We start from the raw sequence: 27,838 nt of genomic DNA, 5'->3' as shown, positions 1-27,838 counted from the left end.
TTAACTAACCAAAAATTAAGTGGTGATTGTCAATACCACCTTCTCAGGGATTACCTTGCACAGCAACGTAGTCCCCCTTCTCCACGTGGAACATGGAAACGCTGGGAGCAGAAAAATGGTGAGGGACTGGGGCTTTTGTGTTCATTCAAAGACTTTTTTGAACCAGGCATTTAATAGCAGATTGGTCTTTTTTCAAAGTTCTTTTGAGGGCACGGAGGGCACAGAAGCTGTGGCAGAAATCCTGAATGCAGCAGAAGGAGCAGCTTGTTTCACACACTAGTGCTGGCATTAGTAAATAGGTATTGGCAGGGTGACTGAATGAGGAGCTCTGGACTGGGAAGTAAATCAGCAGCTTTCTTTTTCTGTGCTTTATTTTCTTTTTCTTAAAAGGCCAGTGCTAAGGAGACAGAGAATATGGTAAACTTGCTGTGGAATTTTTAAAAGCATTCAGTATCGATCTGACACATTGAAGTTCCTAAAACCCCTACCTGAAGTCAAAGAGGGAAGAGTTAATCCAATGTTTTGTGCTTTAAAAAGTCCTATCGCTAGAGAATAGACTTTTGCTAAGTAAGCAGAACTCTAAGGCAGTCAGATTCCCAGCAGCAATGGCGATTTGCCCCCTATTAAGGTGTGAGCTGAATTTGCAGGAAAGATCATTATCACATAAGACTACAAACCCACTGTCGCAGCAGCGTCAAAGGTCTGGCTGTCCCTACTGTTACACCGGCATTGCTGGGAGATGTCTCTGTGGCGTGCCGCGGCCTCGCTGCTTCGTACCTGCTTTCACAGGGAATGACGAGTTCTCTGGAGGCAGGTGGAAGCTGGTAGTGATACTGGTAAAGAAGTATGTATCTTTTCCCTCAAGACTTTTCACAGTTCAGAGGCTGAATGTACAGGAAACTAATAATCTAAAAATGTTATTGGAAGGCCAAATAGAATTAACATAAAGCATAAGGGGCCTTGGAAGAAATTTTCCAGAGAGAAACAGAATTGTGCTGAGCTCTTCCTACTAAGTACTGCTAATATAATAGTTCAAGCTACTTAAATCTCAATTGTCTTACTTAATTGCATATTGTTGAGAAAAGAAGTATTTCATCAGTATAATAATGATTATAACTTATAAAAGTTGCTCTAAAATTGTATTTTTATTTCAAAGGTAAGTGATAATTGGGCTTCTGCAGCTGATACTGTATGCTAATCTGGAGAGTAAGGAGTTCAGTAGGTAGATCCTGTTAAATTAATCAATAACTCCCAGTTGTATTTTCTTACCTCCTGACTTTTAACATGTATGCTTCACAATTCAAAAATAGAAATGTGTCTCTTGAAAGATGTGGGAGAGGTCAAATAGTATCTCAATCACAGGCCTTGTGGACCTATAATTAAAAACACTTCTGAAATATGGCATAATGTGCAAAAACTTGCCTGATTGCTGTTCTGTGGAATTCCTTCTCAACAGAGAGCTATTAGTATTTTGGAGGTTTCTGACTGTAACAAATGAAATACCATCTGCTAAAAGAATTGTGGCAATACTGTCATCTTCAGTGCATCCCTTCTGGTTAATGTGGGCAAAATAAAGTGAATGTTCAGAGAAAACAATGAGACAGGAACTAATGTCATCCTTTTCTTATTGCTTATATTCTGGCCACAGGGGTAGGCTCCGTATAGGCCTGGGAACCCACCGTGTTAAGTAATGTATAAATTTGGTGTTGCCAGGTTGAGTTGAATTCATAGCAGAGAGAAGTTATATGACCTCATCAAGGCAATCAGGGTTGCAGTAGTTGCATTTCTTCTTTTCAAATATGTTCATTTGTATTTTTATCATAAGAAATAAATGGAGAGAGGGATAAGAAATGCAGAAGGGGATGAATGACAGCTGAGAATTTGTGAAAAAGGAAGGATGGGAAAGTGGGTTACTGTGACAGCAAAGATGATGCTATGAGGAAAGAAGCCAGAGAGCAGTCTAGGTACTGTGCCACAAATGGTGTTAAGGAGTTTGAAGGAGATTTAAGTGATAGTGTCATCTCTGCTAGCGAACTCTAGGGTAGTATCCGCCATGCTGGCCCTGGAGATCTGTTACTCTTCTGAGATCCTAGAACCAAAGACTAGCAGAGAAGATGAAATTACAAGCAGCTGAGAAAATGCACAAGAACACAAATTATAAAGATCAATCTTTAGCTCTCTGAGAACACTGAACATCTGCTAGATGCTTTGTTAGCTCTGGTGCTGCTCTGTTATTTTTTTAGCACTGTTTTCATTTAGGACAGTCCTGTTCTGTTTGCCCTAGCTCATCAGGCGAAGAGGGGAGGCTGATGGGAATTGCATCTTCAGAGGAATGTTCCCTCCAGTGGAATGAAATCTGAAGGCACGTGTGAGTCCCAGCTGATCTCTCTTAGTTTTGTTTATGCTGTGTTCCAGAGAGTAAACTAAAAAATTGGTATCTTTTTCATTGACTGGCTTCTCTTCTGTGGAACAGCGCACTTGGTGAATTACTTCTATTGCATAAGTTTCTTTAAATGAAGAATTTCAAAAGCCCTTTTTTCTTTCACTCCCCCTAATAAGAGAATCAAAAAGGCTAGTAACACGGGGAATGATGACAAATTATAAAGATGGGTATGGAAAATACCGCTTTAATTTTTCAGAGTCCTCTAAAATTAATGGTTTAAGGTTAGAATAAACACCGATACCCTGCCCAGTTTTCTGCGTGGATAAGGGAATGAAGTGCTTTCTTTGAACAGCTACAGTGTTGTTGTGTACCCAAGAGCCTTGGTTTCTCCACTTTGAATCTTTTGGGTTCTGTCACCATCACTATATTGAAGATGCTGAGAGTCAGCCTTCTCTTTTCCTGCTCAGAGAACATGTGCTTCGACTCCATCCTCAGCTTTCCCAGGAAGCAGCTAAATCTTACTGTTTTTTCCAGTTAAAGAACCTACTGAGGTGTGCATGGTGGAGCTCAAGAGGTGGTGTTTTGTGTATGCTAGGATGATCTTCCACAAAGAGAAATGGGTGTTATTCACTAGTGTTTGCATTTCTGGTTGATGGCTGAAAAAGCTACTTCAGAGGTTTGTAACCAAATCAAATGGATGTTTATGTAGAGAAAGACTTAAGTTCAGAGACATACTGGCTCATATCCACTTGTACTGTTCAAGGAGTTCAGTCTTGGGAAAAAAAAAAGCGCCTTTGTAATAGAATATCTTCTGTTTAGCTTCACTTGTGTCATATGATTTTCCCTCAGCACAAAATAAACATGAAATGAGCCAACATAGATACAGGTGTAAATACAAACATTGCAAGGCATCTAAGCTGAAAGTGTTTGAGCTGTTTTTGATAAATGAATATATGAATGTAATCAGTTCACCTGGTTTAATCATTCTCTTTTTGCTGCCAGGGAAAATAAATTTGTAGTGTACAATAGGTCAAGGATCTGGTAGGGAACAGAATGTGCAGTTCATAAATCTGTACAAACATGCAGGGAGCACAGCTACAGCTGTAAAATGCAATAGTGGATCCAACTTTTGCTTGAAGATGACTTTTTAAAAAATTGTGACATCTTTCAGAGGATGGGCTGTTAGACTAGATTAATTCCTGTGTGCTTCCGTCTGTATTAAAAAAAAAAAAAATAGACTGTATTCAACCAGTTGACACACTTTATTAGCAGGCCACTATTCTAGTCTACCCAGCTGACATAATGACACTGCTCAGTCACATAAAGAAAAATAAACAACAGTTTAATAACACTCGGGGATTAAGTTGGCAAAGTCAAACCCTCCAAAATTGAAGTACGGAGTCACAGGTTTGAATTTCTAAACTTAATCTGGCACTTCTGTGTGTAAAATTTACCAAACCCTTATTTATATCAACCTGTATCAATATATACACATTTTCTCTTTATAGTTCTTCTTTTAGGCAGTCCACAGAGTACACAGCTACTGGTGACTGAATGGCAATTAAATAATTTTTTAGTGTTCAGTGTCAGGTACACAATTCTATTTACTAGACAACATCCTAATATCACAATTGATTACAGATTTATTACTATTCTCATGGGCTTTTCAGGGAGTTCATTATCGTAGCATCTGAGTGTTTCACAAATGTTAACGGGTTTATCTTTACAACTCATTCTGAGTGATGGTATTACTATAGACTCCTCTGAGAATTTCCTTGCCAGTCTTTAATTATTTTCCACTGGATATTTGCAAATGGCAGCTTTAGACACTATAATTCAGTCAAAATTGGGCAGATATTTCTTGGACATCAATAACATCTCCCTAATCAGTAATCCAGTGCACATGTCAAAAGTACAAATGCTAGAAAGCTCATCAGCTAAGAACTTATAAGTTTGTTTGCTTGTTTTTAATTGTTAAACTTATGTATTTTCTCTGGCTTTGTTCTTGGAAAAAGCTGAGCCTTTTTTTTTAAACTTTCTAAACCAGTTTTTCCTGTGGACTGTAGCCCAAGCTGTTTAAAGCCTGCAAAATGTTAAGCAATTCATAATGGGATTTAAGAAAAGCATGCCAGAGAAAACTGACCATAAATGATACTGTTTATAAACATCATGCAGCTCAGTAGCTCCAATTTGTTATAACCCAATTGTTAAAATAAATCATAATGTATTAATATGATGCAAAGTATGTCAAAACTCTATTAGAACAATATATATTAATTCTAATAAATATTTTTAAACCAACTGCCCAGTGTTAAGTCATAGATTTTAATTAGTTGAAGAGTTTCTCCAGAATGTTGGCAGGAGCCCATTCTGTTTCCACCAGCCCTCCCATTGCTCTCACCGGACGTGCTGACATCTGGTCTCCCAAGGCTGCTTCCTTTCTCTCTGTAGTGCAAGTAGGTCATCTCATCGCAGCAATATGGAAAGCGAAAAGTAGAAAAGACAGAAAAGGAAAGGAAAGTAGTAAAGAAACTGGAAAAGATGTTTTACTGTTCAGATTCGTAGAACTGACCGTAATCTGTCAATGGGAGATCCAAAAGTAACTGTCTTGAAGAACCAGGTTATAACCCAGTCTTTTTAAAAGCTACACGCTCCACAGCAAGAGCGAAATCTTTGCAAGAACAAAGTAGGAAATTATGCATGAAGGACTAAGTTATTTCCATGCTGATGAATCCTTTCCTTTCTTGTGTATAGAGTGGAGAACTTATTTTAAAAGATAGAAATTACTAGGGTACTAAGTGGATGAATAGCAAGGGCCAACTGTAAAGGTTTTTAAAGGATCCTGTGATAGTGGGTTTCAGAACGTATTCTGCATATGTTTTTCTGTGTCTTTACACTTAGTTACTGATGCGAAACGTAATTCCCCTTAGTTGTCACCTTGGAGGTGCTGAAATGGCTGTGAAAATCCCCAGGCACCAGTTAGCAGAATTAATGCATATAAAAGGTAACATATCATGACACTACATGATGGCAGTCAGCTAGCCTCAGCTTTTTGTATTGTAAAGCGCTCTACGTATCCTTCTCTTCTGAGCCTGTTTTGTTTTATGTCTGCTTAAGTGAATTTTGCTTTTATGGGCTAATACAATGTTTTTATTTTCAGAAGCTGTCCTAAAGTATCAAATGCAAAATTGTCTCCTCTATATGTATGGCTTTTGGGAATGCTGGTGACTTTGGGGGGCAGAGCTTAAATATAATTTTTTATGTGAGCGTGCAGTGGTTTTGTGGGGCCTTAATTGGGTATGTATGTATCTATTTTATGGATATATACAGTTAAAGAAAAGATGATTGCACTTCTCATCTGTGCTTGAAAGGGTTTGAGGTATGTCAGGAAATGAAGTCTCAGGGGGTAGTTTACATGAAAGCTACAAGAAGGAATAGCTTCTAAAAGCTGCAGGGATTCCTCTGCCAAAGCCCTGGACGAAGGGAAGGCAGCAGGCGTGAAGTTCTCCCTGGTGCTGCATTACTAGCCCTGGAGCACTGGCATAGAAATGCTGTTCTTGCTTGCAGTGTTGCTCTCTACAAAGGTCTTCTGTAAGGGTGAAGTTCCCTATGCTGAACTTGACATTATCTTGCATTGGTAAAGAATCGCAAAGAATGATGATTGTAAAACTGGGAACACAAGAACTGCATTATCTCTAAAGCTGCTCTTTCTGTATATCTGTTTCCTTCTCTTTTTCTTTCCCTGTGGGTTTTTCTAATGCCCTCCTGTTCCGCTTCCCACAACTTTTTTCTATTAAAGAAACATCCCAGATACCTTCACATTTACTGAGGAAATTCTTCTGTTCTTCATTGAACCTTCACTGTTTTCTCATTGCAATGTTCAGTGGGATATTGTGATCTTCATCAATTGAGCATGAATACTTGTTACATCTGATTTCTAATACTAGCATATATAATGTTACTTTTAAAACACAAAAATCATAGTGGCAACTTCTTGATTTAGAAATTCTTATAAATTAAAAGTTGTTTATGCAACAATGAGATTCAGATGATTCTTGTGCAAAAGGTTCATCTGCTTAAAGCAGAGAGGAGGTGATTTAGAGGTGTTGGTGTTCCCACCCATCATTGTCCCAAATAGTGAAATTAATTGAGTTTAATAAAGGTCTATGGGATGAGCTGAACATGGTGAAGATAAAAATCTGTTGATGTTTCAGAAAATCTGCAGAGGCTTATGATAAATTTAAAACTGATTTAGAGTTACTGAATGACTGAAAGGGAAGGAAATTTGGTTAAAAGAAAAACGTTCATCCTTTGTAAGCAGATGTACGTCTTGGGTATGTGTTCATCGTTTGAGGGAGAGCAATACTTAAAAGACACAGTGATGGATAACTGATCGCGTAGTGCGGACAGATGCAGAGGAATAAATCTTTACCAAGACTTCTAATCTTGAAGTTAGTAAAAGGTTGCCCCCTCACATCAGCATGACTTTGTCCAGAACGCTCAGGAATATTCAGTGCTTAATTTCTCTGGCCATTTATCTACCAAACCAGATGGTCTGTGTACTTTGGGGGGCAGGGGGGCATCCCCCTCACCCCCATACACTGATATAGAGGCTAGTCTCCCTGGAGACATCCTTTAGTATACATCTAATTGGGTTCACTTGAAATGTATGGCTCTGGAATGTTCAGCGTGGGGTCAGGAGGCAGTCGTTTCTGGCAGGGCCCTTGTGTGGATGTGGCTGGCTGAGACCGTGCGCGTGCCATGGTGTCAGGGCAGGGGCGAATCTGCTCCTTTCCCCCAGCCCATGTGAGTGAGGAGAGCCAACAGGATTTGCAACTGGAAAGTGCGAGCCCTCTGCGGTTTTGATCAGGCCTGTGAAAAGGGGGGGTGCCAGGTTCTGGGCCGGTTGCCAGAATGGTGATACCTCAGTGCATCACTGGGTAGAGCTGGAAGAAGGGAGGGCAAAAAGATGCTCTTCATAGAGGTGTTCAGGCAGGCTGAGGCTATGAGGGCAAGTGCACACTGCTGGGTGGCAGGTTAGAGCAGGGATGGCCTTTTGAAGAGAAACAGGGAATACTGACAGCCTATCTATCTATCCCTGCCTGTTCTTTAATCCCATGTCTCTACTCCCTCATTTGACCATGAGGAGACAGCAGATAAGGATGCTAGCGAGGCAGTCAAGTCTCCTGGAGTACAGGGAAGTACACTGACTTCTTTAACATCGATAAAATCTGAGGTGCAGATGCTGTTACTAACTTGGCGTTCTGCTTATTGAGTTTTCATTGAGCCGTGACACATAGGAAGTCCTTTCAATCTCTGCTGTTCCTGGGCTCTACTGTGGGGTTTGTGCAACATGCTTCCATTGTAATACTTTAAATTATTCTTTTTATTTATTTTGTTATTTTGTTACCCACCCCTGTCAAATGAAAGAGGTGGAAGATCTCAGGTTTTGCAACAAGACTGCATGAATTGATAGAAATCTTCTCTAGCTCTTTCCCTTGATCAGATACTGTGTTTTTGAACATTACTGCATTCAGGCATGAGAATCTGCTGATTTTAATTCCCCCACAAGGCCAACTCCTTATTCAGCATTTTAATTCAAAAAGAGTCCTGTTGCCACTTAAATAATGTTTGTGCCAGAGTAGCATTTAAATGACAAGTTAATTTAAAAATTATTTTATAAGATACTTAAGTATCTAAGTCGTGATCTTGACAACTTCCTCTGAGCCACTGAAGTACACCAGCGTCTAAATGTCCTCAGTTGAGACAGTGTGATCTTTCACATTAGCCAAAATGTTGCTTCTGCTCGTGACACCCTGATGCTTTCTACAGAAAATGCTTTCTATTCTGAGGAATACGTAGTGAACCGGCAGAGCTCTAGGTCTCAGTGAGCAGATGCCCACCCTGCTAGCATAATTCCAGGCAACTGAATATTTTATAATATAGGTGGACTATGAGGGAGAAAACCAAGGACAAGGAGAGGATTTAGTGGAAGAGCTTATCTAGGAAATTGCCATGAACGGCTATGGATCTTCTGAGATCTCTTCAAATCTCGAATCAATAGATGTCAATACCATTTTAATCTCAAAGAGGATTTCCTGAATATGCCAGAAATTCCAGCTGTTTCCAACTAGCTGCCAACATGTCCAGCCTGACCCTGATAGCTCTAATAGCACAGTGACAATTTACAATACAACATCTGCAGCCCACTGATATTTGGAAGCAAAGTAAAGTTGCTTGTGCTGAATATCAAATTAAGAGGTATTGCACAGAATATGTAACAGTTGTTCGGAAGGAGATTTAGAGAAATAGTGTTAAATGGGAGAATAAATAAATAAATAGCATGCTGGGGGTGGGGGGGGAATAGTAGGGCTACTGTCTATTCTTCAGCTTTTTCCCAAAGATCCACTGTGCTATGATATAAGCTATTGACTCTGTCTGGATTGAGCACATTTGTGCTACCCAGGTTCTGCTCTTTACTTCGGAGAACACTTACGTTATTTGGGACTATCCATTTATGTATATGCTGCACTTCTGTTATCAGTCCCTTCCCTCTCCTTTTCTTCCCATTAGTGTGCCTTCTTTCAGAGTGGACTGTAAGGTCTTCATATAGAGTTCGCCCAGTGCTTTGGAGGCCCTGATTCTGACTGGTGGTGTGTAGGGCTAGCGTAGTTGCAAGTAAATTACAGCTACCAAATACCTGAACTGCTTTTGCTTGCTGTAGTTTGCAGATCTCAGAGCTGAAACATTCAACTCTGTATGGAGTTACAACTATAATAAGCCAAACAGATTTTTAGGTTCTTGGGTGAAGTAGCTTTATATTGCTAATGGCAACTACTGTCTTAAAAGTAGTAAGGGTGCAACCTAAGTTTTTGTGCTTACCGATTTAAGAAAATACTTCTTTTTTTGTTTTGGTTTTAGGTATATGGCAGTCTTCATCCCCCGCATCTTAGAAATACTTACAAACATGAGTTATTAAACTTCAGAGCACCTGAGGAGGTAAGCAAGTTTTTCTGTTTTAATGGTTAATTCTCTCACGACTGAGGCAGCGGTTGTCCATATGGATCTTGTGTTTCATCTCTGCTCTATTCCTTCTTTCTCAGTGTATCATTTAGTTCCAAGTCAGCGCTCGATTGGCAGTTGGTTTTTGTTTTTTGTTTTTTTTTCCCAGAGCCATCAGCAAATACATGCACCACATTAGGCCTGAGATGTTTAAAAATACGGACAGTTTTGGTAATCTTTAGCTTAGAATTTCTCCTGTGAGTTAACAGTTTCAACGTTTGATTTAATTTGAGATTTGCAAAGCTTTGCTGATAAGAAAAGATGATAGCTAATTATCCAAACTAGTTTTAGCAACTTCTTTAGTGCAGAAATCCTGCTAAGCAGGCCCCTAGTGCATTTATCTCAAATGGCATATTTTCAGTTTTTTAATATTGTTCCATTGTCACTGAGTTGATTGCATAAATAGCCCATCCTTACATCTATGTACACAACCAACATTTTGAAAACATTCTTCTGTGGTCTGTACTGAGCACTTTCTGCTTTAAAAATAATGTTTAAATTTTAGCAACCTGTGTAAGTTCCAGCCTTATTTTTATGCAAAATAAGTCAATACTAGTTGAAGTAGATAAATGATGAATAAAAGGCGGGTTTTAATTTTTTTGAGTTTTTCAAAGTTGAGCCTCTGAAGTTGTGTTTCTCAGTTTTGGCACAAAGGCAATTTGGAAACAAGGTTTTGTGTCTTTCTGATCTCAGTGTTGTGCTGAGAAAGGAAATAAAAAGTGGAGTAGAAAATTGAGTCCTTTTTAAAACACTCAGTATTTGTCACTATAAACCTTTTCGTGGACAAACTTGGTTAATCTAAGTCACTTTGCTTGCAGCATTTAATGGAAGGGCCCTCTGTCCCTGTTGACTTTATCGTAAGGAGTCACTTTACTTAAGCAAGGCTAACCTAAAAAGGTTGTTCCTCATTCACCTCCTGCAGTGTCTAGCAACTGCAACATAAAAGCCCTCCATTTCCCACAAAAGTTCCCATTCATTCCAGAGTCTCGTAGCCTAATTCTGATCTCTAATTGGCCATAACGCATCTCCTCCACCATTACTGGATTTAACCTATAGCCAAACAGCCTTTCCATCTGTTTCATCGTTTTCAAAAAATATTAAAGATCTTTGGAAATACTTCCAACTGTTAATCTGGTTATCTTTCCACCCCTTACACAGCCGTTCCTGCTCTTAGTGGCAAAGAAACAAACCCTTTCCTACAATAAAAAAAAAAAAATATTGTCGTAAGAACCATGCAGCTTGTTTGCTGGCATTTGAATCAGTTCAATTTTATCTACCCTTCATTCTAAATTCTATCTTGCTAGCTCAATGTCTCACCAATAATCAATTTGTTGCTTATTCATCATTGCAAATCAACAAACATAGTTAGGATGTCTGTTCAGCAGTGTATCTGCCGGTGACCACAATCAGCTCATGATCAAACAGGACACTCGCTCTAATGTAGATACTGAAGGAATGTGCTGCTTTGAGGTGCTTACCTGAGTATTATCAGCTGTACAGGTGTGAAGTACTAGGTTCTTAATTAAACCCAAATTGGTTTTGCATCATTGGCTTCCTTAGAGCCCTCTATTGTTCTCTTTGCTCTACTCTCTGTATTTAGTAGGATTCGTATGTGCTTTGTTTGGTCTGTGTGATACTACGTAAAACTGGTCATGTAAAATGAAGTGCATCGTTTTAAACAGTATATGTCAAGGAGCACTTAGCTGATGTGCTGGAAATGGTCTGATAAAATAAAACGTCAGCTTCTGGAACACTTGCTTTAGTGTTCTCAAATACAGTAGTTTAGTTTTCCTGCTCCAGACTAGAGCTGGTCCCTGCACAGATTTTTGAGTCAAAGAAAGCACCAGTTCCTCCTAGTGTGGCAATTACATACTGGGGACTTCTGTACCTACAGCCAGAGTTCAGGCTGTGTCCCAGAGAGTGCCAAGGCACAGGTAATCTCATGGACCTCGCACTTCAGAAGCGTGCTGCAGCTGAAGAGGAAGAATAAAAGCAATAATCTTGCTGTGCAGCAAAGTGCTGGTTTAGGCTTGTCCCCAAGAGGAGAGGCTTCAAGATGTTATGTAGTTCTTCAACTCCCCAGCAGGATGCTGCTGACTGACAGATCACACCAAGATTGTATGAGGCTTAACTAGTTCTTGTTTCAACTCTAAGGAGACATGCTACTATCTATTACACAAAGACTTAGAAATCAAGAAGTGGAGTTACCAACCTCTATTACTAAAAATCAAAGGACTTTTTAAAAAGTAAAGCCTTGCTGTCGATTCTTGATTTATTTCACATTTATGATCTCCTTGGCCTCACTTAAAAAAAAAAAAAAAGACAACAGATCTAAAAACCATCAGAATGGGGACAGTGCCAAAGAACCTCTTTATAAACCATGGTTTTTTTCTAACTGAAACTATTGAACTTATATGTCCATTTTCTTGTCTTCCGGAGTATATTTGTTGCACCTTATTCCACTGGTTAAACATCACTGTATTTACATGTGCATCGTGTACATATTTATCGTATTATTGAAGTTAACATGACTTTACAGATCTAGCAATGCTCCAGGTGCCAAAGCAACCTAATCTTTCATAAATCCTATCGAAGTGTTCTCAACACCTGCTGTTAAATGATCTGTATGTTCCACATCACATGCAATCCAACAAATTAATGTCACATACGTAACACAAAGATTTATTGCCTTTTACTCGGGTCCAAAAAACCCCTGTTTTTATTTAAATGGCAAACACGTTTGTTTCTATTATGCCAGTCTTGCTCAGCCTCTCAAGGGCCAAACTTGTTCCCACTTACACCACCATAATTACTGAAAATGTCCCACCAGTCAAGAAAACCAGATTTCAATAGCAATATTGAGCTTAGCATTATAGTTGTGACTTGTAAATCTTCTCCTCTAAAGATCTCGGAGTGTATTTATAACCAATAAGCATGCTAACAATGTGTTCTGAGCTTTTTACTTCTATTTGGGGGAGTTTGGGAGAAAGGTGCAAATCAATTTTTTAAAAAGCTGTGAAAATTAGAAATAGACTTCTAGAAAAAGCTGAAAATAAAAGTGAAGGAAATAGTTATCTGTGTAAGAAATACTTGCAACTGCTTGTGCAAAATTTAAAATGGTCAATAGAGAAAACACAGTTTTACTGTTATGGAGGGGTTTTAGCTTTTTAGCAAGAACTTTGTTTGTGACCCGAAAAGGGTGTAACTCAGAACAGCCTATAATACAACGGAAGGTTTGACATTGTCACAACAGAGACATTAGTCCGTTGGAAGTGTAAGACTGGAAGGACGTAGGCGGTACAGTACGTTTTAGTAAAATGTCTAAGTGAGAGGCCAGTCTACTCAAAGCGAAATCTGTTGTAACTGTAGGACCAGCAAGCGCCTGATTGAAATACAAATGGTTTTTCAGTCCTCTTCGTATGTATGTGACTAAGTTGTGGTAATCCTTTGATAACCTTACCTCTTTGTTCCTTTTTCTTTCTTAGTGATGTTTCAGGTATTTTCACAGTTCAGGTATAGATCAGTATGTTTTCGAGTCTTTTCTGAAACGTCTCTAAGGGTCATTAAAAAATGAACATCATTCAATTGTGAGGATACAATGCAAACATACTTTTTGATGGATATGCTGCTGGAGACTGTAGAGGCTATTATGTTTTGAATTTGTAAGCAGTGACTAGAATACGCTGAGTGGTTAGTGACAAAGCTGAGTGGTTAGTTTTTAAAATTTGAATAAGTCTCTGGCTTTATTTTCAATTAGTCTTCCTAACTTGTTTTGTCACAGTATCTTTTTAAGCATTTAATGGAAAAATCCATCAGGAAGATACCAGGATATTTCCATTCCTTGCTTTTCTTGTACGTGGGCTTCTTTTTCCATGTAACCTGTTCCCTCCTCCAGTTTGGTAAAGCACCAAGCTACCTTATTGAAACTCTCCTGCATTTCTAGACCAATGCAGGCTGCAGAAGCAAAGATTGGCTCACACGCTCTCTAAGCATGTGTAGGGAGTCTCAATACAACCCAGATAGATTGTGTATGCAATCTGTAATCCGCCTGCAGGCATTCAAGTGTCATGCCAGAATTGCTATTTATATAGAACATGTACAGTTCCAGCACAGTCTCTTCAGGTTATCATAATTTATCTTCCCCTAAGTTTGTGTATTATGCAGAGCAGCTTGGACTGAGTGTATGCGTACGTGGCATAGAGGCAGCACCCTGAGTTCAGCGGAGAGGCTCTTCAACTTGGTCTTTCTCTCATTCTGAAACCAGAGTATAACCCGATAGCCTTGGGCCACATTCTGACATCTCTTAAGGATATTTCAGGATAAAGCCTTCCCTCACCGTAATGAAGGAGATTTCCCCCCCTGTGTCAAGATGCCTTTTGGATGAGTTAATACAGCACATGTATTTAACCATTCTAATTGATGGTTGGCACTAACGTTCTGATTTTTGGTCTGCTTTTGTTGGTACTCTTAGTTTAGAACTCATATTATTTTTAGTGTTACTATTTTGTTAATATTAACAGCAATAATAGGAATGAAATTGTAATAACATTATTACTCCTTACTGTTGATAAATCCAACACAGTTGTGAATTGTACTGGTGTAAGGAGGATCAAAACTACATCCTGTGTTCTGATTTTAGAATGCCATGCAAAATTACAGCCCTATGTATTTATGTGAATGTTTTGTTTTATCAAAGAGAATCAACTAGATCATTGTCTGAATTAAGTAATTTTTTGTCCACATCCTTCCCATGGGATTTCAGTGATTACACCACTGAAATGCTTTCAGAGCCAGACCAGTAATAAATAAAACCGCATAGAACATACTCTTAAGCGTAGAACATAGTAGAAGGGAAGGGTGGTAAGGTGACCTAGCAACTCTGTCATCTCTCATTTTTATGATTCCTTGGGGAAAAAAAAAAAATCTTTTGAGCTGAGTGTGTTCACTGTAGCAAAATTACTATGAAAAGTTCCCATGAGATGCTTGCATAACTGACCATTAGGAAAAAACTGGCACAGTCAGGAGAATACAGTAGATACATTTTTCTGTTCTCATTATTATCTTTGTCCCAAGTGTAGGACAGGGTTATACAATCACAGTAGAATCTGTCTTGCATTATAATGCACTGATCAGCGACTGAGGATCTTGCCAAGACGAGAAGATGGCATTCAAATTAACTCAGTCTTGGGACAAATTGAAAACCCGGCCTGAACAGAAAAGAGCTGAAAGTGGGCCTGTCTACAATAATGTTAAACTTTTCACAAACGTTGCAGACTACACAAAAATCTCATCTAGCAGTTTCATACATCTTGTCATAAAAGCATAAAATAAATGGTCTAAAAGTTAGCTTGGGCTATGGCATTTACTCACGTTCAAAGGTATTGTAGTGATTCTTTAGTGTGCTACTGCATTAGGCATTAGGAAGTTTCATCTCCAAAAAAAAATATCTGTGTTGAATTGAAGATTATCAGTACTGATGTGTCTCAAAAGTAGTACAGTTTTTCTCAGGGAATAAGAACTTCAGTATTGGAAACCAATGTGAAGATTTTATTTCCAGTGCAAACACAACTGCTTTTAACTCCTGTAATTCACGATGAGGTTCTGTCTTGGCAGTGTCAGTCTACAGGGTGTTTGAACAGAGTCGTGACCACGCTTATGTCAATGGGAGTGAAAATACCTGGAATTATACTAATTGTGCGTGACCAGAAAGCTCAGTGAAATTAGTGGGAAGGTTTTCATTAATCTCAGTAAGTGCTGGAGCAGAAGGTCCTTGGCCTGGTCTGCTGAAGACCTGGGTATTCCGGTTCCCCCATCTCTCTCGGGATCCTCCCTGGAATTGTTCAGTACTGTGGATAACTGAGTTCCTTTCCAGAAAGGCCTTTTAGAGGCAGTGATTTGGGTAGGTTATTTAAGGAATCATTTCGGCTTTGCTTGAACAATGCAAAATGATATGTTGAAATGTACGCCATGGGGCAGTGCAGCAAAAGGAACTGCAACACAGGTTGCTGGAGTAGCTCCCCTAGCCACCAGACCATTTTGTGTATGTATAATTTTTTATTATTTTTTCTGTACCTTGTTAAGAGTTAATCTATATTATTATATAGAGAGACTGGTGAAATAAATAAAAGGTCTGCCAACTCTCCCCTATGTGTTCCCCAAAATAAGCTCTGAAATAACACTTTAAAAAAGGCAAAATAATTATAAAAAGCATTTTTTAAGATGTCATTATTTCATTTCCTATCATGAGGCCATAGAATGCCGTTATCTCGAACTATTAGACTTCAGTTACAGATACCAGTCCACCCACGACCAAGTTCTTCCCATAACTTACTGCAACTGAAATAATTTCTCATGATTTTCTCTGTTTTGATGGACAAGTCCATACGAATACAGTGTGTGACTACAGGTGCAGAGCTTTTCTGTAACTGTTTAAAAAGCACTGTATCTAAATTACCAAAGACTCCTGAACAAGCAGGTTTCCTGTTTGTTTGAAAAATAAAATAGGCTAAAATTAGAAGCATCAGTAGGGAATGATAAATACTCATTAGCCTGGATGCTGCTGCGGTCAAACCATATTGATTTTTGTTGTTAAGGATTGCATTCCATATCTATCTGTTTTACTATGATGCTGAGATCAGTATGTTATCTGCCTAGGGATGCCCTATGCTTTTTCTCTGCTGAGGCATAGCAGGGCGGTGACATCGGGCATTTCCAAAACACAGAGAGTTCAAGTCAGAAGTAATACAAAACCAATGTAAAACTGGCATTTGCAGACCGCTTTGGTCTGTCTTCTGTCCTGTTTAGTATTCCAAGAGCCTGTGTTACTCTGTGTAACAGCAGGTTCTGTTCAACACAAGGAAGTGACATAGTACATGATATTTGCAGCCCAGCAATGCTTCCCTGTGCTGTTATAATAGGAAACTGCACACAAGCCTTTGTTTGTCCCTCTCTAGCTGCAGTAAGTTCATCTTCACATTTGGAAGAACACTAAACCACCGTATTCCTCTTGTACCCTGCCAAGACGTGCCACACGTAGCTGCAGCGGCCATACTGCAGTCAGCGACTTGACAGAGAGGACACACATGGCTGAGGAAGGAACAGCCAAAAGCATTTATTAAGAGAATACTGGAGACAAAGTGTTGTCTTTGAGGGAGTTCTTTTGGGATCAAATTTCGTTATCCAGTTACTTGTCCTACTGCTCACAATTCAATTGCAGCTCTGTACTGTAGATAATATCCTCTGAGACTTCCAACCGAGTTCACATAAAGGGCATTTGTGCACTGTTTAAAACTTAACATAGAGCCAATGAGGTATTCTTAACTGTAAATAAGTATTCATGATTCCACTTTAAAATGTTGCCTTTGTCAGTTTTCTTCATTATAAAAATGAATCTATTTATATGCTTGGAATTATTTAAATACAGTCCTAGATTTGTGTGCATCAATATCCTGTTCAAAGTGTTGGGAGCTGAAATGTAAAAGTGGAGTAGAAAAATAGAAAGGGTAGACATAGGTTTGTTTTTAAATGGTAAAATGCTGTGTTTCCAAAATATATGCCGGGGGCTCTAAAATTGCTACAAGTATCTGGTTTTGACTCTGAAAACTAATGTGTTTATAAACTGCTGTGATTTGTAAATTACACTCTCGTATGTTAGTGGTAAACTTCTTTACTACTCGTGCCACCTTTAGCATAAATACCTACCATTCATATTTCAGAACATAGAGTTCATGCTGATACAATGTTTATTTGTAGGATTAATTTTTGAGGCTTTTGTTATTGTAGTGACATACATATCTTTACGCTATAGTGCAAAGAATGTTATTTCCCTGTACAATGTTCAGCCAAATATAACATGAAAGCTAAATCATACTTACATGTCAGCAAAGCCAACATAATTTAGTATGAGAATAACTGTGCTAGTAAGTGCTCATATGGTACAGTGATTGATGTACCTATTATGAGCAAACATACATACCGTGCTTGCTGTTTCTCAGGAAGTATAAGGCTTTTTCTATTCTCATTTTCTACTATATTCCTGGGCTAATAATAAAAATATGATATTTGAGTTGTGTTATTAAAATATGACGGTGTAAGATGGTGTATCAATTAATGTAGACTTCAGCTGAGAAACATGATGATTAAATGGTCAGCGGCAGGTGATCGTTACGAAAAATGGTAAAGCCCTCAATGGGAGCCACATCCAGTAGCAACTTTCTGGCACAGAACAAACTTGAGAATATTGCTACGGTTTCCAAGTACAATTTAGTTTGACCTTTAATTAAGCACTGATCTCTAGAAGGTAACTAAATTACCTTATCCCTAGGGTGGTCACTTAAGATAGGTGGCATTGTTTGTGTAAGGTATTTGCACTACAGAGGCTTAAGAAAAGTATGCAAATAATAACTCTTTCCTCTTTTCTTCCTTTTCATCAGCTGCCAAGCCATAACTTTCCTGAAGTAATTACACTTCTTTTGTGCTGGTACCCAGCAGTGCATGTGTATTTTACTCGTCTGGAAAAGTCTCATTGTGCTTTTGTTGCATTGATGTCAATTAGAGCTAATAGTAAATGATTATGTGTAACATCTTGGAAGCTGAAAGATAGCACAGCCCTTCTATGTTTTGTGTGCCTATTTGTCATTCTCTTATTTGTGCCCCCCTCTTCTCTTTTATGTAATTACTTCATCCTTTTTATGTCACTCATTTCTAAAATCACTCAGAGATTGAACCCCTTTTGCTGCATTTGTCAGTCAGTTCCACTTACTGGTTTTCTGCTGTACACACAGAAGTTTCTCCTAAGTTCCCTTGGTGAATAGTCCTTTGTATATCCAGTTCGTAATGTCTTGTTTCAGGACAAGCCCTCTTAGCTAGAAGACCACCTAGGATGTGTAAGTTTGTGTATGTTTACTAAGCAACCCTTCGCAGCTATGATAAGATGTAAAATCCAGCACTGACCCTGAAGCTGGGTTTTTATGCAGCTCACCTGATACGCTTGAGGATGGGGTATGGTCAGGTTGGAGAAGCAATGGAGGAAAAAATGTAGGAAGGAGACTTCGAATGGGAGAGGAGGAGTAGAGACTTCAGTTTTTCCTCTGAGAGGTGAGGCAGGAGAAAGCTACTGGAAACACGTGTGAAATGTTTAGGCTTAGCTGGAAAGGATCTACAAACTGAAGGCAGTCTCGTGCAGCAGAGCTTTGTGAGTCAGGGTGCTAGTGAAGAATGAAGGCTGAGAAGAGACGAAATGAGACTTAGGAGTTGGGAGGAGGAGGGGTGCCTGGCCTAGACTTTAGTTTCAGTCATTTGAAGTTTAGCTTTGGATGCTAACAGAGTGGAATTGGGATCCATGTTTGGGTCTCTGTGTCTTGTGGCCTGCTGTGAAGGAGAGAGATTTAAGCGAATTGGTGGGTTACTGTTGTTTTCCTGAATGCATTTTGTTTGCTGGACTTTCTGATTATGCTGATGGTTTAAACAGTGACAGGAAATGTTCCTAAAGACTGCGTCTTATTCACCTCTGCTGTTAAATTGACAGGAAAACCTCTCAGCCTGGTTTAGACCTGGGCTGACTAACACCCTCGCAAATTATTTCCAAGCATGGTTTGGGCATGGATCAGTAACTTTTGCCTCTTTGGACGTAGCCTCCCACTTGCTGGTATGATGAAGTATTTAACCAAATGAACACAAGCTCTTCCCTGCTAATTGGCCTCAGTGGCTGAAACGTCTCCTGGGAACGTGTAACATACTGCTACAGGCCATAGCTTCTGTTTCTCAGCAAGGCAAGCGACAGGAAGTGTAAGTCATAAGAAGAGGTAAGGTGGGAGGAGCAGTTCGTTCTCTAAACTGCAGTCAGTAAAGGTGCATCAGCATGTTAGTTACCCTTTTGTAGTTGATGGTCAACAGAAGCATAATGATACCCCTTCAACTGGCAGAAAGTGGCGTAGATGTGAACAGTTGCTTGGACTTCTGATAATGCACGTGCCATCCAGTTACACATCGACCCAGTGAGAGAATCCAAAGGGGGAAACCACATCACTTTCCAGTGGGAGAGGAGGTATGGCTAGTCTAAGATAAAGAGACCAAGAAAGAAACTAGGGCAAATAATGAGAGCAAATCTAAGGCAGCAGGGAGAGAGAGAGATGTCTGGATTCCATCCATAGGAACAAAAGACAGACCAAGGTATTTTTGCCTACACTGTCAACAGATGTTAATGAGAAAAGCCTGTGGTTTGAAGCCTTAATGCTGGCTTTTCAATGCTAATGCAAGCTAATAAATTTATGCAAGCTAAGGATATTATATAAATATATATTAAATATAAATTATATTGTATTATATAAATATATATTATATAAATAACATATATATAAATTATATAAATAATGCAAGCTAAGGATTTATTACTTAGGCTGGAGTATTCTCATGCTGTCACATGTTTTTGTTTTGGGCTGAGGGTTTCTTCTCATATCAGAGAGCAAATGGAGCAACCTTGCCTCCACTTGCACTGCCCTGTGTGTATTGTGAGTATGTGTATGTGAACAAAGTGCATAGAAATGCTGAAAGGGAGATGTGAGAAAACATCCGTGTAGTGTCAAGATGATGGGAGTTACCAATCTGAGTCAGGATAGTAGAGGAAAAATACTCTCAGCTAGAGATAACCTGTTCAGCTGAGCTTTTGTCCAGGTTATTTCCACATCAGTGAAAGCCTTGCCAACCACTGTCCCGACCACGAGGGACTTTGTGAAGGGCTCAGATGGTGGGGAAAAAATGGGGTGGTGTGTTTTGTTGATTGCTGGTTGGCTGTGGGATTTTCTAGTAACTGGGAAGTGCTGCACAGGACCGGGCCAGAAAGGGAGCCCACAAGAGCAGCCTGCTGGCCAGAGCTCCTGCAAGGGCTGCTCCACAATGTCAGGGGAAGAATATACAAAGTAGAAGTCACTTTTTGAACTGGCAAATCTGGGTGTTTTAATTTTCCTATATCTCTTGTAGGAAACTGTCTGAGTTCTAGTCAACAAATACCGAATTCCTTCCATAAAATAAAAACAAGAAGAGAGCTTTCTCCTGAAATAGTGCTATGAAGCATCTGCTTTCGGTTAGACACAAAATTTTGCTTGGAAACATCCTGCTGGAGATGAACACCAAATTCACTCATTTAATAAATCAATGCCAAAAAGCAATCTGAAGAGATCTCAGTCGATAATTGGCTTGACAAGATTTTTCCTCCAGAATATTTGAGAACCGTTAGGGACTGTTGATTCACTTCACGGTATCAACTGTTGAGTCCTTTGCAGCTCAGGCGGTACCCAGCAGTGTTGGCAGATGCAGACGTGTTTCTGATTCAGTGACTGAGGAGGTGTGCGTGCCTGATTGACACCTGCATACTGATTAGGCCCAGTTCGGCTATCTCTGGGCAGCAAAGGTAATCAGCATTCAGTGGGCTGTGCAATGCTCACAGACTTGTGCAGCTTAACTTTCTGTATTCTGCATATGGAGATGATTATACTAACAAAGAATTAAAACTAATAACTCACAGAAAAGGCTTGCAGCACCGTATGTGAAAATGAGCCTCTAGCAGACTCAAGGAATACATCTACCTTTGGGTAGTATTCTTCCAATTGAGAAAACCAGAGCTTTTTAAATGCAAACCAATTAAGTTTTATGTTGGGAGTCCAGATTTTCACAATCCTTTTTTTTTTTTTTAATTTGTAAATGGTATAATTTATCTTGTGAAAGGGCTTTCCCAATAATATAACATGCATGGGTTTTGTTCTACCCTTTTCCACAGGGCTGCACTTTACCTACAGCGCGCATGGAAAAGATGCGTGCTCTGTGCAAAGTTACCCGCTCGCACTCAAACCTGTCAGCCCCTGCCCTGCTCTTCCCTCTCCTGACACTTGGCATTCTGCTCCGGTTTCTATTAGGATTCAAAGTATTGCCTGCTTTGGATTTCTTCCTTCTTTCAACTGCTTTCAGGAAGCAATAACAAAATGTCTCTTGATCAAGTGTATTTTTTTTTTAACTGGATAAAACGAACTGATATGCTTGAAATCAACAGAAAGTCTAAAGTGTTCCTTAAAACATTTTTTTTTTTTTCAGACATGCATATACAAATTGTATGACTAGTGTACTGTAATCTGTACGGTCAGTTAGTTGGCATGGAAATACTTCAGGGGGTTTTTGCCTTTTTAGAATCTTTTTCCCCCCCTCAGGAAAACGTGACACCCAAGGTAGCACACTAGAAAAGCCTAGGCAAACACCTCTTAGCTAGTACATTGACAGCAATACCAGTATAGGTACTGCTTTATGCAGTTATGTTTCATGACTTCATTTTCCTCTGAATCGGTTCATGGTATTAAGACATTAAATTGAAAGATTTCAGCAATTTTGAAATAGGAGTGTCTTTCAAACAATGATGAGGATGAACAGGAGCCCCGACTGTGGAATTCTGTGGAGAAAATACCTCGAAACATCCAGGATCTGGAGTTTGCTGATAAAAGACATCTTCTGAATACTGAAGGCAACCTCTTTTCAGCTTCTATTAGAGTTCTTTTTAAAGGCAGAAAAGTAATAAGAAAAACCTCTACTGATTCTCCTCAAAATGTGAAAGAAGGAAAGTAAACATTCAATTAAGGGGATTCACTTCACTTATGTCTCACAATCTTCTTTACCAAATATCATCCCTTACATTTTGTGCAATTAGCCAGCTCAGTTTCCTCAAATAAATGCAATATTAAGAACAACGTGCTCATTAGAGATAGTATTTCCTGGTTAAGTAAGTGGGTTTGGTTTTTTTTTTTTTGCAGCAGTATATTTTTTAGTATCACTGATAGCATTTAACATTTTAAAAGGCAGTTGAGATTTTAGCTGGTAGGCTGTGTTCGGTGAGGGAATATTGGAAAAATATTTATGAACTGGAGCTGTGCTGCTCTGTGGAAATTGAGGATCTGTCTGTTAGCTGGTGGCACAGGAGGTGCTTTGTGCTGGCCAGAAAGTAGCCAGTATTGTTGGAGTCATTTAACTGAAATCACTTACTGCTTTATATCTCTCGTATTGTACAGTGTAATATCCTACTTCATTAAAAGTAGCAGGGATAAAAAAAAAAGTTTGTTTTGCTTTACATCACCATTGGCTTATCTAGCAAATCAACTGCTGATTTGACAAATTCTTTTGAGCTTGATTGTGTAGCGGATTCATTTTTCATGGAACAGTCCCTTGCTGAAATGGCTTCTGATGACATACTGGCAAGCTACAGAAAATATAAGTTTTGGTGCCATTTTCTCAGCAAGACTTACTCACAGTAGCAGAACACTTGCGCACATAGCTCTTCTAGACACATTTTCTGTAACACTGAATGTTGGGTTGTATTTATAGAACTGCTCTTAAGCTAGAAAATTACAATCATCTACTTCTCAAATGTGTGTGGGTAGCAGGCTGCAGAATCCAAACAGAAGCTTCATTTCTGTAGAGAGAAAAATCAGTGACGTTGAAATTCACAGCAAGCCTATCCCCAGGGATTCAAATTCTGACAAACAAGCACCCTGAGCTTATGAACTTATCAAGTCTCCCTTCAAATTATTTTGAAAGACAATTACAAATTTTACTATTTAGTTCCCAGAGGATAATAGCAATTTCAGACATTCTCAGAGATATGAGCAAGGGCTTGAAGTACTGACTATAGTGGCTGGATTGCTAGCAGAGGTATAGCAATGAGGAAACAGTAATAATACAGTCAGCCATTTGGCCCTATGTTTCTTGAAACAGACTGGAAAAAAAAGAAAGTTGGTGCTGACAACCTGGGTGAAGAACTTTTCCAGGAAAAAGAAGAAGAAGAAACAAAAAGGGGCAAACTTTTCAACAGACTGTATTTGATGGCTGTTGTCATCACTGTACCAGTGAGTCACATCAAACTATTGCCAAGTACCTAAGCAGAAATAAATTGACAAAGATCTACCAATTTCTGTGTCCTAGGTGTGGTCTCAAGTAACTGCTCAGTAGCTTCACAGAGATTTCTGCTTGTTTGTATCTATTATTAAGAACAGCAGAATAGGAAAAGTTGCCGGAGTCATCAATGCAGAAGGCAAAGAAAAGCCTTTTCCCTGCAATCGATAAGTTTTTTTGGTTGTGTTGCACTTTGTAAGTCTGAAAGCTGAAAGAATTTTAACAGAATTCTAAAACAACAGAAAATATTTTCTCTCAGCTGCTTTTTCTACCATTACTGATGTATTGCATTCTTGATCCCCACCTGTTGGCAAAAATACAATGGTAATGTTAGCAATGATATTCACAAGAGAGACTGTTTCTGTGAGAATGGTGGCCGTTTGCCTCCTGTTTTAGTAGATGGTTGCTTTATTGATAAATAATCTTCACTTTTAACTGTAATTTTTAAGGTAAAATAACTTCCAAACTCTCAGATTCCTTCTGTTAGCTCTGCTTAACCGATATGTTAATACATTGGATGTCAAAGGTAAAAATACCTTTGAAGTTTGTGACGTTGGAGCCTACAAGTCGCTGGTTTCCTGGATGTGTGGAGGAAAGGGCAGACTGGCTGTACGGGGAGGCAGTGGATTTTGCATTTGACCAGTACCTCCTGGCCAGTGTCTTCAGAAGGTGAGATGATGCAGTGTCCGGATTTTTTGCCTTATAGAAATGTTAAGTAAAAGTTTGAATTAGGCCTGAAAAACTTCCAAAGCAGACTAAAATCAGCTGGAAAACATGGTTAGTCATTATGGATCATATAGTCATTCCGTTTTATCTGGTGTACAGCTTATTAAAGTTAACAAAATCCTCATAAAATTGTTTGAGAGATGTCATCTGAACCTCGTTGTTCAAAAATATTGAGATTAGGTGTCATAAGTTACTCTTCTAAATCATAATAACGAGTTTCTTAGAACCCAGGGCAGTATGTCAGGCTGTAGAGAGGAGACTATTAGTTCTTTGTGGTTTATGTCATGTGTATGTTTATGCAACACAAAATTACATTAACCTTTCAGACCTACGCGTTGTGTTGCGAATAGAGGTCTAATTAGCTTTCCACTGTCACTCCTAGGTTTACTTCAAAATTATGATTTCCAGATTTTTCTCTTGAATATCCTTATTTTGGATTTTCATTCTGCAGCTATTAGCTTACGTTTATTCCAGTCTGAATCTTCTTTTCCTGGGGGAACTCTTGCGTATTTTTTTGCTACCTTAGTATTTGTTTAATCCACATTAGTATTTCGGTTTCATTGGAACTTAATAGTATGAGCAATTTGTTGAAATGGTATTGCTTCTTCTTTCCAGCTACCTAGTAACAAAATGAATCATGACTAGATATGTTGGCAGTTCCAAATACTGTGTCCCGTCTTGCTCCCCACCTGGTATTCAGCCATGGTCGGCTTTTATGGCCTTCGACCTGTTTTTAATCCAAACCTGTGCTAACAATTCTTTTTATAATTAAAATTCCTTGCTTTACTTTAAATATCTGAAAGCTTTTCCTCCCCAACAGCCAGTTCTGATTTTATATCAAAGCAAGCTATGAAATCTCTAAGTGATACAAATGCTGAAGCAAAAAATCTTGGTTATATAGCCTTTTTTGAAAGCTTTTTACAACATTAAGATAGGATTCGACTGCCCAAATGTAGGTATATATTATACCTATATCTAAGCTTGTCATCTACGTTCCCTTTATAGTAAATGGAGGGGAAAAAAAGGCATTTTTAGTATGTAGGTAATAGCATCCTAAAGAGAGGTCTCAGTCTGTAAAGCAGAATCGCGCTCAAGAAGCGCCAGTGTCTGTGTCTCCGCTAACTGAACAGAGCTCAGATACGCACTTTATGGACCGCTGATGTTAAGCGAGGTGAATTCTGTCTTTAATACCACAGGTGTGTGTTTCTTTATTAGATCAGGTTTCCAAGCTCTTGCATTAACTTCAGTAATGTTTTACATGTGAATCTAAGGCGTTATGATCCCTTACTGTAAAACTTTAAAAGATACTTCATTGTCCTTTAATTTGAAGCACTCTAGTACAAGAAGCTGGTAGTATTAAATGCAGTTTTCCCACACTTGGTCACCTTCAGGTTTTTTTTAGGTTCTGCTCCTAGGATGTTGGAAAAAAATATTTGCAACAGAAGGTATTTTTTTACAGCATTCCTGCTTTGTACTGCATCAGTAGGACAGCTCTTTGTCCAGCAGGTTTGTTGTCTGTGCTTTCACCTGCTGCAACAACTCCAACTCTTTGTTAATACGTTTGGGGCGTGAAAGCTCTCTCAAGAGACCAGAAAGGTTGCCAAGAGCGTTGATAGAACTACCACTGGGGGCATTATCATCCCACAAGTATCATAAAAGTTTGTATTGGTGCTACAGTAGGCAAAGTCAACTCTTTAATTTTGATATCAGAAAAATAACTTTCTTGTGCCCTTAACTTACATTTGTAAAATATCTGTCAGTTAGAGGAATCTCATAAAATGTCTATTAATGCTAAAATAGACATAGGTTTTTCTCTGTGCATCAATGGGAAAGGTGTACCAGAAACAATCAGAAGTACTGCAACTCCATTTTCACATTAAAATCATAATTTTAATCTACCAAAGTTTGTATACCCAACAGGTGTTTTTCAATGGCAGCAGCTTCTGGACTTCATGTTAATCATTTAAGGTCAAGTTCTGCTGCTTTTCATTAAGCCTTGTTAGCCAGTTGTTCCACTGGGGGAAAAAAAGGAGTAAGTAACATGATTTTTAAAAGTGCTCGCTTCACCTGAGTGCACTTGACTTTGTTTCTTACACCAGATGGAATAAACAACTGATCGGTGTGTTGTTTTTCCCAACAGCATAGCCTCAGTAATTCAGCAAGCCTTTTTGCAGAGTCTTGCTGCCTTCAACAATTAGCTCCAGGACAAAATGTGGAGAAATCTATAAAAGCATGTTAGGGCGCTCAGTTCAGACAGGAGATACCTAATGTAATTAGGGCAGGATACCAAATCCAGGTGCCAACACTGGCGATAAGTATCCTGATAGCTCTGCCTATGAACTTCATATATCGATTTTCTTTTGGAATTGTCCTATTTTAGATTGTTCTGTCCCCTCCTTTGCGACTCTTTTAACAAACTGGTAATTTCAAGGTGTTTTGGTCGCATGTTCTGACTGGGTTGCATGCTGGGTTGATATCTTATGCGCTTAGAAACAGCTTGGTTTCAGCCTAATGCAGATGAAATATAGAGCCAAAATGGGCAGGGGGAGGGGGGGAGTGTATGTAGATAATTTTCCCCACAGAATGCAATGCTTGTTTTTCAGCTATATTTATTTTCAGCTATATCTTGTGAGAATTAATTTGCTCCTCTTCATAACCTATATGAAAATATAGGTTGCTATTAACATATGGAAAATATTAGGTTTGGTTTGTTTGGCATAGCATAGAAAGCTGGAATAAAGAACCAGTCATTAATGTTAAAACCTTATTTCTTTGTCCCACTCACACTGTTTAGAGGTGTTAGTGTATAAAGGGAAGTTTTCAGTGGTACTGAACCTTTCTATATCTCTTTATTATCCTTGTTGCAGCCTTTGGAGAACAGCAGGAAACAGTCTCAAATGGCTTATGCTGTGCCGCCTGTACTCCTCCATGTGACAGACCATTGCAATCTGCTTTATTGGCATCAGGGTTTGGTCAGAACTTGTGGGAGCCGTGACCAGCTCTCTGAGAGGTCCCCGACCTGTTTTGCAACATGTACATTCAGCAAATTAGAATCTTGTCCTAGAGGATTACTGTATCTAAATATCACTTATGCATAGCTAACTGCAAATAGAAGAGAGAATTATACCTTTCCATTTATTAGAAAGTGTATCCTTGTATTTTATGCACAACGATAAAAAAATCCAAGCCTAGATGCAAGGAGTTGAATACGTCATCATTTTAGCTTCCCTTTCATTGATTTGGGAACAGATGGGAGGTAGACAAATAAAATTAGAGAAACCTATGGCTGATAGAGGGCTATATCAGATAACTAAGTATAAAAAACAGCTGAGAAATAGGAAAAAAAAGTCTGGGAAAGAACCTGGGATTTTCACTTTTCAGTTGTCCAAAATCAATGAGGTTCTTCAGGCGATGCTGGAATATGGTCTGTCTGCGCCCTGGCTCTGGACGTGTTGGGGAATGCCAGTGACATCGGTGGAATTTCCCCGATGAACACTCTCTGAGCCCTTGACTTTGAGTACAGTAGAGGGTTAAGATCTAGATTGCAAGGGCAATAGACCCTAGTAGCTTTAAGGCTACGAAGAGTCTTCGGTAATACCATCTTGTCATGTTACATCAGTTACAGGCAGGATAGTAGGTCAGAGCTGCAGGGAGCTATTCAATCAGCTTGTCCACGTAGGAGGTCCTGGAAACGGAGGGAGACAAATGTGCAGCTGAGGCAGCCATGCGGGATAGCAGAAT

General features: G+C 39.1%; 1 protein-coding gene across 1 annotated transcript in view; it reads left to right on the top strand.

The window, feature by feature from the left end:
* LOC104019134 (N-deacetylase and N-sulfotransferase 3) overlaps positions 1 to 27,838 on the top strand; it is a 355,872-nt gene that overhangs the window by 147,773 nt on the left and 180,261 nt on the right. The window contains exon 4 of the mRNA XM_009472364.2: positions 9,305 to 9,382. The gene's annotated coding sequence lies outside the window, so the exon portion shown is untranslated. The remainder of the gene's footprint in view (positions 1 to 9,304; positions 9,383 to 27,838) is intronic.

This window comes from Nipponia nippon, unplaced genomic scaffold (assembly GCF_047370975.1).
Source record: "Nipponia nippon isolate SJK-2023a ecotype South Korea unplaced genomic scaffold, ASM4737097v1 scaffold_6, whole genome shotgun sequence".
NCBI lineage: Eukaryota > Metazoa > Chordata > Aves > Pelecaniformes > Threskiornithidae > Nipponia > Nipponia nippon.
Note: the sequence above shows the minus strand (reverse complement) of the source record. Positions and strands in the feature narration are given on the sequence as shown.